This window comes from Oncorhynchus mykiss, chromosome 21 (assembly GCF_057628025.1).
Source record: "Oncorhynchus mykiss isolate SJ-2025 chromosome 21, ASM5762802v1, whole genome shotgun sequence".
NCBI lineage: Eukaryota > Metazoa > Chordata > Actinopteri > Salmoniformes > Salmonidae > Oncorhynchus > Oncorhynchus mykiss.
Genome location: NC_143042.1, coordinates 45,312,501 through 45,325,236, shown reverse-complemented (window position 1 = coordinate 45,325,236; position 12,736 = coordinate 45,312,501). Strand labels below are relative to the sequence as shown.

Below are 12,736 nucleotides of genomic sequence, written 5' to 3'. Positions count from 1 at the left end.
TTGAATAGGTAGGGTAAACTAGCTAGCTGCATTTGCTAGCTAAGAAAGTGAAAAGAAATGACAAAATATATCTATTTATCTCTCTCACTCTTGCTCCATTTTTGAATAAATAAATGTGTTCAAACCTTTTCAGCTATTGTCTTTCTCTCTCTTTGAGTCAGCTACTCACCACATGTTATGAAGAGCACTGCTAGCTAGCTGTAACTTATGCTTTCAGTATTGGATTCATTCTCTGATCCTTTGATTGGGTGGACAACATGTCAGTTCATGTTGCAAGAGCTCTGACAGGTTGGAGGATGTTTATTATTACTGTGTAAGTCTTTGGAAGTGGGTGATAATCATGAGCCTCAAAGGTTTGTATTGAAGTCAATGTACCCAGAGGAGGACAGAACAGGGGCGGAGCCAGAGGGGTGTCCGGACACCCCTGACATCTGATTGGCCATCCCGGGTGCCACCCCAAAATTTAATTCGCTACTGGCAGTTTGATGCTGATTGAAAGAAGCATTTATTTTGACCTTCGGCGGCGCATTTTTCAAATCGAGGAAGAGAGAATATTAAAGTTGGTTGTGAGATACAGAAGAATAAGAAGAACATACAGAAGAAGAGAGAATATTTCCACAGCTCCACAAGCTCTTTTCACGATTGGCAAAAGCATCATATTTGAAGTAAGTTTTAAGGTTTAGCATCAGGTTTAGGTTTCCTGAACAACTTTGATGAAAGTTGAGTCGCTGTATAAGTTAATGTTAGACCTTTGGCTCCATTAGCAGGCAGTTAATCAGATAAGAGAGATCGGTTCCCAATTTAACCTAACATTATGTTTACATCTGTGCTAGTAATACACTCATATACAGTTCAGTGTTGTAAGTTACAGTATATTAATGTTTAGTTAATGTGGGGTAACTAGTAGGCTACAGCTGTCTATAGGCTACAGCTGTCAGTGTTCAGCAAGTTAACATTCAGCAATTTGAAATCCATTAACTCAGTTAGATTTCCGTACTTGAACTCAAAAGAAACAATTGTCAATCTGTTAACGTTACTCAAAAGATTCCCACATTTTGCAGATAGCCTGTTTGTTATCGTAAAGGTGTAAGAAATTATAGCTTGATAAATTACTTACTGCAGAGTAGGGCTAGACATGGTCTAACTAGTAACTTAGGCTGGTAGTTGATATTAAGATACAGTCATGACCATGGGGATTTGTAATTAAGATTTAGATTGGACTAAAATGTGGGTAATTGGATGCTTAGATGTAACCATAGAAAGTCTTATTATTTTTTGCATAGGGTCAATTAAACATGAAAAGAAAGGGTGAGATATTAGACTTCTGTTCCAAAAGGACCCAATGGTAGGCCAGGCCTATCCTTTAAACTACACATTTTAGATAGCAGCTGTTAGTATCTAATCTAGTGGATCCCTTAATTATACATTTCCATAGAGATATGACACATTATTTAACGTGTATTTCAGACATTTCAAGATCCAGAGAACAAATACAGCTGGATTTGAAAACAATTCCCAGAACACTGCATGATACTAGGAAAAGGGCTTTCAACAGCTCCTGGTATAAGGACAATTCATGGCTTGAATATTCTGTAAGTCAAGATTTGACTTACTGTTTCACCTGTAGGCATTTTGTCTGTCCAATACACCTGAATCTGCCTTCACATCACAGTCAGGTTTTTTTAACTGGAAAAAGGCGCTGTTTAAAGATTCTGGATTTAAGCTCCATTCGAAGGCAGAGCATCATATCAATGCTATGTATGCTTGGAATCAGCATAAAAGGGCTATTGACAAGCAACTTATCAATGATAGATGTCATAAATGAGGACCGGAAAAAGAAAGTGGAGGAAAGCTGTACTTACATTAAAGAAATTGCAGATGTACTCCTATTAACTGCCACTCAAAATATAGCGCAGAGAGGTCATCGAGAGTCTGATGACTCACAACAAGGGCCATTTTTTTTTTACAAATAGCAAAGCATAGAGATATAGATATAGCATAGAGAAAAGGATGAATACATGTGGCAATGCTAAGTACACAAGCCACCAAATCTAGAATGAAGTTCTTGAGGGCTTTGCTGAGATGGTACAAAGTGAAATAATACGTTTTTAGTGTAATTGCAGATGAAACAAAAGATTGAAAGAAAAAAGAACAAATGTCTTTAGTTGTGAGGTACTGTTACAACGGGGCCATCCATGAAAGCTTTTTACACTTTCAGTCAGCCGAAATCTTAGATGCAGCAGGTCTCACAAAAATGATAATTGATTGCCTTGAAAAACATGGTCTGGACTACAGAAATAATCTTGTGGGGCAAGGCTATGACGATGCATCAGTCATGAGCGGAAACCATTTGTGTGTTTGCACGGATTAAAAACAGTGCAAGATGAACATTTTATGTGCACTGTAATGAGCATTGTTTGAATTTGGTTCTTGTCGATGCTGTAAAATCTTTTTTTGCTCTCCTGCAGAAGCTTTACAACTATGTATCTGGCTCGTACGTTCATCTCAAGTGGCTTGCAGTTCAGAAAGAGCTGTATCCACAGCAGTAGCCCAGAACTACAGAGACTTGCGGATGTAAGGTGGGCATGCAGGTACAGTTGAAGTCGGAAGTTTACATACACTTAGGTTGTAGTCATTAAAACCCGTTTTTCAACCACTCCACAAATGTATTGTTAACAAACTATAGTTTTGGCAAGTCAGTTAGGACATCTACTTTGTGCATGACACAAGTAATTTTTCCAACAATTGTTTACTGACAGATTATTTCACTTATAATGTACTGTATCACAATTCCAGTGGGTCAGAAGTTTACATACACTAAGTTGACAGTGCCTTTAACAGCTTGGAAAATTCCAGAAAATGATGCCATGGCTTTAGAAGCTTCTGATAGGCTAATTGACATCATTTGAGTCACGTGGAGGTGTACCTGTGGATGTATTTCAAGGCCTACCTTCAAACTCAGTGCCTCTTTGCTTGACATCATGGGAAAAATCAAAAGAAATCAGCCAAGACTTCAGAAAAAGATTTGTAGACCTCCACAAGTCAGGTTCATCCTTGGGAGCAATTTCCAAACGTCTGAAGGTACCACGTTCATCTGTATAAACAATAATACGCAAGTATAAACACCATGGGACCACACTGCCGTCATACCGCTCAGGAGGTGACACGTTTTCTCTCCTAGAGATGAACGCACTTTGGTGCGAAAAGTGCAAATCAATCCCAGAACAACAGCAAAGGACCTTGTGAAGATGCTGGAAGAAACAGGTACAAAGTATCTATATGCACAGTAAAACTAGTCCTATATTGACAGCAAGGCCGCTCAGCATGGAAGAAGCCACTGCTCCAAAACCACCATAGAAAAGCCAGACTACGGTTTGCAACTGCACATGGGGACAAAGATCGTACTTTTTGGAGAAATGTTCTCTGGCCTGATGAAACAAAAATAGAACTGTTTGGCCATAATGACCATCATTATGTTTGGAGGAAAAAGGGGGAGGCTTGCAAGTTGAAGAACACCATCCCAGCCGTGAAGCACGGGGGTGGCAGCATCATGTTGTGGGGGTGCTTTGCTGCAGGAGGGACTGGTGCACTTCACAAAATAGATGGCATCATGAGGATGGAAAATTATGTGGATATTTTGAAGCCACATCTGAAGACATCAGTCAAGAAGTTAATGCTTGGTTGCAAATGGGTCTTCCAAATAGACAATGACCCCAAGCATACTTCCAAAGTTGTGGCAAAATGGCTTAAGGCCAACAAAGTCAAGGAATTGGAGTGACCATCACAAAGCCCTGACCTCAAAACTATAGACAATATATGGGCAGAACTGAAAAAGCGTGTGCGAGCAAGGAGGCCTACAAACCTGACTCAGTTACACCAGCTCTGTCAGGAGGAATGGGCCAAAATTCACCCAATTTATTGTGGGAAGCTTGTGGAAGGCTATCCAAAACGTTTGACCCAAGTTAAACCATTTAAAGGCAATGCTACACTCAATTAGTATTTGGTATGTAAACTTCTGACCCACTGGGAATGTGATAACAGAAATAAAAGCTGAAGTAAATCATTATCTCCACTATTATTCTGACATTTCACATTCATAAAATAAAGTGGTGATCATAACTGACCTAAGACAGGGAATTTTTACTCGTATTAAATGTCAGGAATTGTAAAAAACTGAGTTGAAATGTATTCGGCATGCCATAATCTGAGGGACAGGCTTCCACAGGATATCACACTTGAAAATAATGGCGAAAGATCAGTGGAGGTAAGGGGCCTTCTTTCTCAGATATATTTACAGAAACCCAGCCTAAAACCCCAAACAGCAAGCAATGCAGGTGTAGAAGCACGGTGGCTAGGAAAAACTCCCTAGAAAGGCCAAAACCTAGGAAGAAACCTAGAGAGGAACCAGGCTATGTTGGGTGGCCAGTCCTCTTCTGGCTGTGCCGGGTGGAGATTATAACAGAACATGGCCAAGATGTTCAAATGTTCATAAATGACCAGCATGGTCGAATAATAGTAAGGCAGAACAGTTGAAACTGGAGCAGCAGCACGGTCAGGTGGACTGGGGACAGCAAGGAGTCATCATATCAGGTATTCCTGGGGCATGGTCCTAGGGCTCAGGTCCTCCGAGAGAGAGAAAGAAAGAGAGAAGGAGAGAATTAGAGAACGCACACTTAGATTCACACAGGACACCGAATAGGACAGGAGAAGTACTCCAGATATAACAAACTGACCCTAGCCCCCCAACACATAAAGTACTGCAGCATAAATACTGGAGGCTGAGGCTGTACTAGCTAGTACACTGACATTCTAAAATGATAAATCCAAAGGGTATCATGTCACACAGATTTAATTTGGTCTTGATTAGGCCAATTCCAAAACGTTTCTTTGCCATTAGTTAACATAATGTATATGAGCATAAATATGACACTGTAAGTTCGTAAAATTTATGTTTTTTTTTTTACTTTTCAAGTCAATTTCTGCTTGATACCTGGTGTATCAAATTGCAGTGTGTTTTTTTTGTAAATTAACTTTTTTTGTAAATTAACTCTGCAATTTATGCAACACACAAATGCAATCTTATCTCCTTGGTGCTTGAGCTTTATTTTCTGAAACTATTTTGGATGTTCAACATAGACCCAGATGATATATTCACGAAAACAGAGTAACCCAAGTCTCTCCAGTATGTCTGTGTGTGTGTGTGTGTGTGTGTAAGAAATTGAGCTGCAGTTCCGATTTAGAGACACTGACTATTCATAGTATGTTAAAGAATTCTATTGAAGTAACTCTTTTGGACCACACTATCTGCCACATTGAAGAACTCTGGGTTCAGTGAATTATCACTTCTACCTCTAATCAGAAATCATAGGATTCATTCATGCTCCTTAGATGCCAGGTTAGGGTTACACACACATTTTTTGTCATGGTCTATGGACCCCCTGAAGTAGCCTTGGCAACTCCCTGGCCACCCCATGTATAAAACTCTAGTTCTGCCACTGGGACAGAAGCTAGCTGTCCTCTGACTACACCATGGTGCTACCCTACAGAGTGCTGTTGAGGCTACTGTAGACCTTAAATGCAAAACTGCATTTTAATCAATTATTTGTTGACGTGAATATATTTTGTATAGTTTTATCTAAAAAGGATAACCTTTTTAATGTTTCACTGTGTATTTATGAAATTCACTGAGGATGGTCCTCCCCTTCCTCCTCTGAGGAGCCTCCACTGGTGGACACAGTAGACACAGAAGCACTGCAGGCAGATTTACTTTTACTGTCGGCCTACACTGGCATTGATGGGCTGGTCCTGTCCGTCTGACTGAACTGATGCTCAAGACGAACTGAACAGTGTGCACTGTTCAAACTGCAATCTCAAGGGCATGATGTCAGCCAAGGCCTTCCTTTCCTCTCTAACTAAGAGAGAGGGAGTTATGGGAAGGTCACATGCCTCCTAGTGGGTCTGAGGACAATACTGTATGGGACCTGCCCTCCCCCAGCAACCCATGTGAGGTGGGGTCCTGGTTCACCAATTACTTAGGAAGGCTTGAGAAAGTTGCGTGGAGCTGCCCTATACTGCCATGTTATATTAGCATCAGGCTGCTTAGGCCGGTAGAGGCTATTGCAAAGTAATGCTTTGGTGCAGTTCAGTGAATCTGCTGCTTTTATTCCCAAAGCAGTTGTCTCTCCCCAAGCCATGTCTACATTAGGATTAATTATAAACACAACTGTCTAGATAGTTAGAGCTTTCAGGAAAACTATGACATATTTCACTATTGGTATTTAGATTCAATGCGAGGATCAAATCAAATCAAATGTATTTATATATCAGCTGATGTAAAAAGTGCTCTCAAAGTGCTGTACAGAAACCCAGCCTAAAACCCCAAACAGCAAGCAATGCAGGTGTAGAAGCACGGTGGCTTGGAAAAACTCCCTAGAAAGGCCAAAACCTAGGAAGAAACCTAGAGAGGAACCAGGCTGAGGGGTGGCCAGTCCCAGGATCACATTGATAAATAGAGTACTGTCGACCTACTAGGGATGTAAAAACAAAATAATCATTTATGGTACAATCAGGTCATGTTTATAATAAGTTGTGACTTCATGTTTTCTAATTTTGGTGTGCAGAGGCTATGCCCTAACACTTTCTTGTTTATAAGAATGTGATGAACTCAGTAAAAACAAACAAACAGTCTCCATATACAGTGCCTTGCGAAAGTATTCGGCCCCCTTGAACTTTGCGACCTTTTGCCACATTTCAGACTTCAAACATAAAGATATAAAACTGTATTTGTTTGTAAAGAATCAACAACAAGTGGGACACAATCATGAAGTGAAACGACATTTATTGGATATTTCAAACTTTTTTAACAAATCAAAAACTGAAAAATTGGGCGTGCAAAATTATTCAGCCCCTTTACTTTCAATGCAGCAAACTCTCTCCAGAAGTTCAGTGAGGATCTCTGAATGATCCAATGTTGACCTAAATGACTAATGATGATAAATACAATCCACCTGTGTGTAATCAAGTCTCCGTATAAATGCACCTGCACTGTGATAGTCTCAGAGGTCCGTTAAAAGCGCAGAGAGCATCATGAAGAACAAGGAACACACCAGGCAGGTCCGAGATACTGTTGTGAAGAAGTTTAAAGCCGGATTTGGATACAAAAAGATTTCCCAAGCTTTAAACATCCCAAGGAGCACTGTGCAAGCGATAATATTGAAATGGAAGGAGTATCAGACCACTGCAAATCTACCAAGACCTGGCCGTCCCTCTAAACTTTCAGCTCATACAAGGAGAACACTGATCAGAGATGCAGCCAAGAGGCCCATGATCACTCTGGATGAACTGCAGAGATCTACAGCTGAGGTGGGAGACTCTGTCCATAGGACAACAATCAGTCGTATATTGCACAAATCTGGCCTTTATGGAAGAGTGGCAAGAAGAAAGCCATTTCTTAAAGATATCCATAAAAAGTGTAGTTTAAAGTTTGCCACAAGCCACCTGGGAGACACACCAAACATGTGGAAGAAGGTGCTCTGGTCAGATGAAACCAAAATTGAACTTTTTGGCAACAATGCAAAACGTTATGTTTGGCGTAAAAGCAACACAGCTGAACACACCATCCCCACTGTCAAACATGGTGGTGGCAGCATCATGGTTTGGGCCTGCTTTTCTTCAGCAGGGACAGGGAAGATGGTTAAAATTGATGGGAAGATGGATGGAACTAAATACAGGACCATTCTGGAAGAAAACCTGATGGAGTCTGCAAAAGACCTGAGACTGGGACGGAGATTTGTCTTCCAACAAGACAATGATGCAAAACATAAAGCAAAATCTACAATGGAATGGTTCAAAAATAAACATATCCAGGTGTTAGAATGGCCAAGTCAAAGTCCAGACCTGAATCCAATCGAGAATCTGTGGAAAGAACTGAAAACTGCTGTTCACAAATGCTCTCCATCCAACCTCACTGAGCTCGAGCTGTTTTGCAAAGAGGAATGGGGAAAAATTTCAGTCTCTCGATGTGCAAAACTGATAGAGACATACCCCAAGCGACTTACAGCTGTAATCGCAGCAAAAGGTGGCGCTACAAAGTATTAACTTAAGGGGGCTGAATAATTTTGCACGCCCAATTTTTCAGTTTTTGATTTGTTAAAAAAGTTTGAAATATCCAATAAATGTCGTTCCACTTCATGATTGTGTTCCACTTGTTGTTGATTCGTCACAAAAAAATACAGTTTTATATCTTTATGTTTGAAGCCTGAAATGTGGCAAAAGGTCGCAAATTTCAAGGGGGCCGAATACTTTCGCAAGGCACTGTATTATAATGCCCTTTTAGTGTAAGAGCTGTTTGAAAAGACCGCCCACATTTTCAGCCTGTTTTGGTCGGATGGAGTTTTGTAGCGTCCAAACGGGTTGGCTTACAAACTAATATGACCCCCCTATGGAAAGAGGAGACCAATAACAAAGAGAGCTCCAAACCTCTCTGCCAATAACAGCTAGATTTGAGTTTTCCCCTCCCCACTTGCATGGCTCTTTGTTAAGAAGCCATTTGTTTCTTTTTGAACATTTTAAGTCATAACAATCACAGTAAGATACGTAATTGGTACCCAGAAATGATTAGATATTGAGATAAAAACAGCTGCATTGGACATTTAAATCTGTGGTGGGGATGTGCCTTTCATTTCCAGTCCACCATTTCACTCAACCCCCCCATCCTATTCACATTCAGAGGCACCACCAGTCTGGGTTTGGTGGAAAGTGGAGCTGTGAGTCGCTCCTCTCAAACTCTCCCTGCGGCCTCATTGTACTTCACGCGGTACCGCTGAAGCCCTGCGATTGTGGCTAGATTAACTTTTTATGAGCTTCGCAAGGGCGATTCACTGTGCTCAGCCAAACTAATATAATTGCAAAAACAGCATTTGATTTCCTAATAATGGCTCAGTGTCACGTCCAATTCAGTCTGCTTGTTCAGCGGCAGCAATTACTGAATCGTACATGTGCAGACAACTCCTCCAGCGGGCGATAATAAGCCACTTTCTTTGTTAAAGACCTTGAACAAACTTGGGCAAAACATGTGAAGCAGAGATAATGCGCCAAGTCGAGCGTGAGCTCATACAAAACCAGCAGATCGTTCGTTGTCGAAAACTCCTCAACTATAACAAAAGCTGGTCCAACTGGGTTAAGGTGATTCCACTTTAATAGTGTTGGGATCCCTGACCACAATGGAAATATAACAAGAGGAAATGCTGCTGCTCGTTTGTGAAAGTCACTTCCTTGAGAAACTAAAGAGGGCGCCTACAGCTTGATTGACCACCAGTGGTTTATGAACCGGGGTGGTTTATGGAGGGTGGGTTTCTATTGGTTTATTTGGTGTTCCCTCCAGAAGCGTGACGGCCGGAGGTCACTGTGCAGAAAGGCCTGTCCATACGTGACCCTGAGACTAATGCGACCCCCTTTTGAATGATCACTGAGATCCATCCACCATGTTTGTTGACATTCGGGTCTTTATTCCGTTTGTTTTGATTTGTCTTTGAAACGCTCTGCTACTTCTTCCTTGTTCCTGATCAAAGACAAAGGCGAGGCCCTCCAATGAGTGGGCCCTCATTTTTTTCCCCCAAGCCCGAACCTGACCTTAGTACCCCCCTCGTCTTGGCAGAGGAGCCTCTTAAAAAGTGTGAAAGATTAACATTAACACTGACAATGACATGTTAACCCTGTTCAGGTTTACCTACTTATTTCAATTGGTAACACACTCAAACCCTCTGAAAGGAGAGGTATAATTTGAATGAATGATTCATTTAGCCATATTGTACTCTGTTTATACACAGCAGGCCTATGGGTTAGGTGGATTCAGAATACACTTTTTACAATTTCATACCTTTCTTAATGTGAAATACATTTTCAAGACAAGTCCCCATTGTCTGCCCAAGCCGCATAAAACTACAGAGAACCTTAGCGGTAGAATTTGGTTTCAAAAAAGTTTTTCACAGGAAATAGAATACTGCTGGAATGTGTGAGGAGTTACATGTAGTAAAGTCTTTGACTGATGACAAACACACAGCATCAAACTACCTCTCTGTAACATAGACATTCTATTATTCTCATGTGAGATCCCCCCTTGAGAGGGATACTATAAAACCCAGAGGAAAATTACCACAGTCTTCCTCCATCTGACAATAGCTGTATGCTGTACTATACGTCCAGACATTTTACCAAATACCTGAGAGGGCACTCAGTTCACAGAACCCAGACGGCAGCAAGGCGGAGCAGTCTATCCCAACAGAAGGCCTGAGGGACCTTAGGCACGACCACTTCAGATCAGTTTGCAACAAGAGAAACATCCTAACACTGACTTGAGTCTATAATACTTTGCTGTTGTAGAGTAGTGTATAGCTAGCTTCATTGAGGCTAACTGGAAGAATGTATTTATTCCTTATAAAAGACTAAATGAATGGTTCGTAAATGTGACATGTGATGTTGCATAACTATTGCTAGCAATTCAAAGTAACTTTATGTTAAGCATTTGTAAAGCATTTATAAGTGAACTCTATAATCATTGGTGAATCATTTTGTCTAGGAAGATGCAATGAATGAGCCCACTGAGCAAGTATAGTATCTCATTGTTTAAAATAACAGACGCTTTGAAATCTATTTACATGCATCCACAGTCCAACCCAATTCACCAAGGTTGAATAGATCCATGCCTCGAAGCCAATGAAGTTCAAACAATAAAAATGGACTCTGAAGGTCGTGGAAACATTAGGGCACTGGGGAAGATAGTAATTAATGCAAATGCGGAAGGTAAAAAGTAAATCATTGGATCATATGCTTGAGAGAAATTAAATTTACAATTAGTCAAGTAAACATAGCAGGAGATGAATTCTAGAGTCCAATGTGTCTCTATCCTTGGTGTGTGTGTGTGCGCGCTGTGTATATATATAATACATGAGCATGTTAAAGGATTATACGATACACCCCTAAAAAAATTGTATTACAATACACAGCCATTTTGGTACGGTAAATAAGCTGAATTCCTTATTAATAGAACTACGATGTGGGTTATGGTGTTTTGCAATAGAGTCCTATATACATTAAACACTTTTGGTCAATAGGGAGTGCTTTTTGCCTCTGCATGAATGTACTTGTGCATTAAATATTCAATTCAATTGGATCCGGCCCTGAGGCCAATGGTGTTCCAGCCCTTTTTGATCACAGAAGTTCTCACGCACTTACATAGCACATTATCCTTCCACATACATGCTTGTGAACATTATGCTTGCTTTTGAATACAGTACATTTGTATTTCTTTAGGCTATGCATTGTACTGAACACTCAAGAGTGTGCACTTTTCCCACAGAGCAATAATGAATAAATGCTGACTGTATAAAACACCTAGAAAGTAGATGATTAGCCTTTATTGGTAGTGTCAATGTGCAAAATATAAAGTGATTACTTACCTTATCTTATTACGTTTTTTGTCAGACATGTATTACATTTTACAAGCGGTTTTATTGATTCCAGGCAGACATTCGGTCACTTTTCACTAGAGCCACTTTGGTGACCTCTTGTTGTGGTGGACTTGGCATCAGACGGAGTCCTGTGATGCACTGAGATCGGAGATCATGTGTCAACAGTCTGTCTGACAAAGATTTACAGTGTCTGCTAAAACTGGATCCTCTTTTTGGGGAATGCCAGTGCCTGCAGTATTTATATTTTGGCTTTTCTACATCAGGTTGTATTCATAATTGTTGGAGAACGCAGAATATTCTGGCATGTCACCAACAGTGTTCTATTACAGCCCCCATTCATGTTCAGTTTCTTGCTTTGGCTTTAGGGTTTAGCGTTCTCAATATCTTGACATGTGTAAAAGCTTTAAGATCGTGATGATATCAGTCTTGTCTCTTTCTTCACTGGCTTTAAATAAATCAGTGCCAGACAATAATGTGCTTTGTTTTTTTTAACATAATGACAACATTCTGCTATGGAATGACTGGAATGAATCTGAAATGACTTTGGATCTAATCCAGTGTCTTAGAGATTGAACGATTGGGAATGGATATGTGGTGTAGACATACTTGTTATTTTGGGAAAAAGGCATATACTATTCACCTGGCAAGCTTCCTAAAATGCCTTGCAACAAATTACAAGTAAATTGTCATAAACTGACATGAGCTATGATAAGGATTATGACAGGTGTCATGTCATCTATAATAGAGTCGACTAGGTGAGAAATCTGTCGATGTGCCCTAACACTAATTGCTCCTGTAAGGCGCTCTGGATAAGAGTGTCTGGTAAATTACTAAAATGTAAATAATACATAGTCGGCTCACTGATTCACAGTTGATGTCAAATGTTAGTGTTCATGCATTTGATTGGCCTGAATGTTCCCGAGGCAGCCCGTAGCTGTGACTGTGTCATGACTGAACAGACGGTGCAGAGGTTTGCCTGTCTGAATAAGCCACAGGGGCTAAAGCAAGAGCTGCCATATGTGTCCTCCCAACATCAAATGCATCACGTACTGTACAGCACTTCATCCTCTGAACTCAGCCCCTCAGCGCATAGGCCTGTGTACATTTAGTCTCTTTGCAGAATGACACGTTGAAATCTGTGGAGGATGATTTCTCAGTGACCTCTGGTTTTCAGAGCGAATAACTAAATAGGCATGGGAGGGACTGTGCTAATACACTGAAGCTCATACAGACAACTGCTTTCTCGTTGTGGGGGGGGGGGGGGGGGG

At 40.7% G+C, this 12,736-nt stretch overlaps 1 long non-coding RNA gene across 2 annotated transcripts in view; it reads left to right on the top strand.

Annotated features, from left to right (window-relative positions):
- Positions 1-526: 526 nt before the first annotated feature.
- LOC110500944 (uncharacterized) overlaps positions 527-12,736 on the top strand; it is a 25,665-nt gene continuing 13,455 nt past the window's right edge. Inside the window, exons 1-2 of one of the 2 annotated variants that reach the window (XR_002470182.3) lie at positions 527-665; positions 2,469-2,591. This is a non-coding gene — a long non-coding RNA (uncharacterized LOC110500944). The remainder of the gene's footprint in view (positions 666-2,468; positions 2,592-12,736) is intronic. The other variant, XR_016490359.1, reaches the window with a different exon arrangement.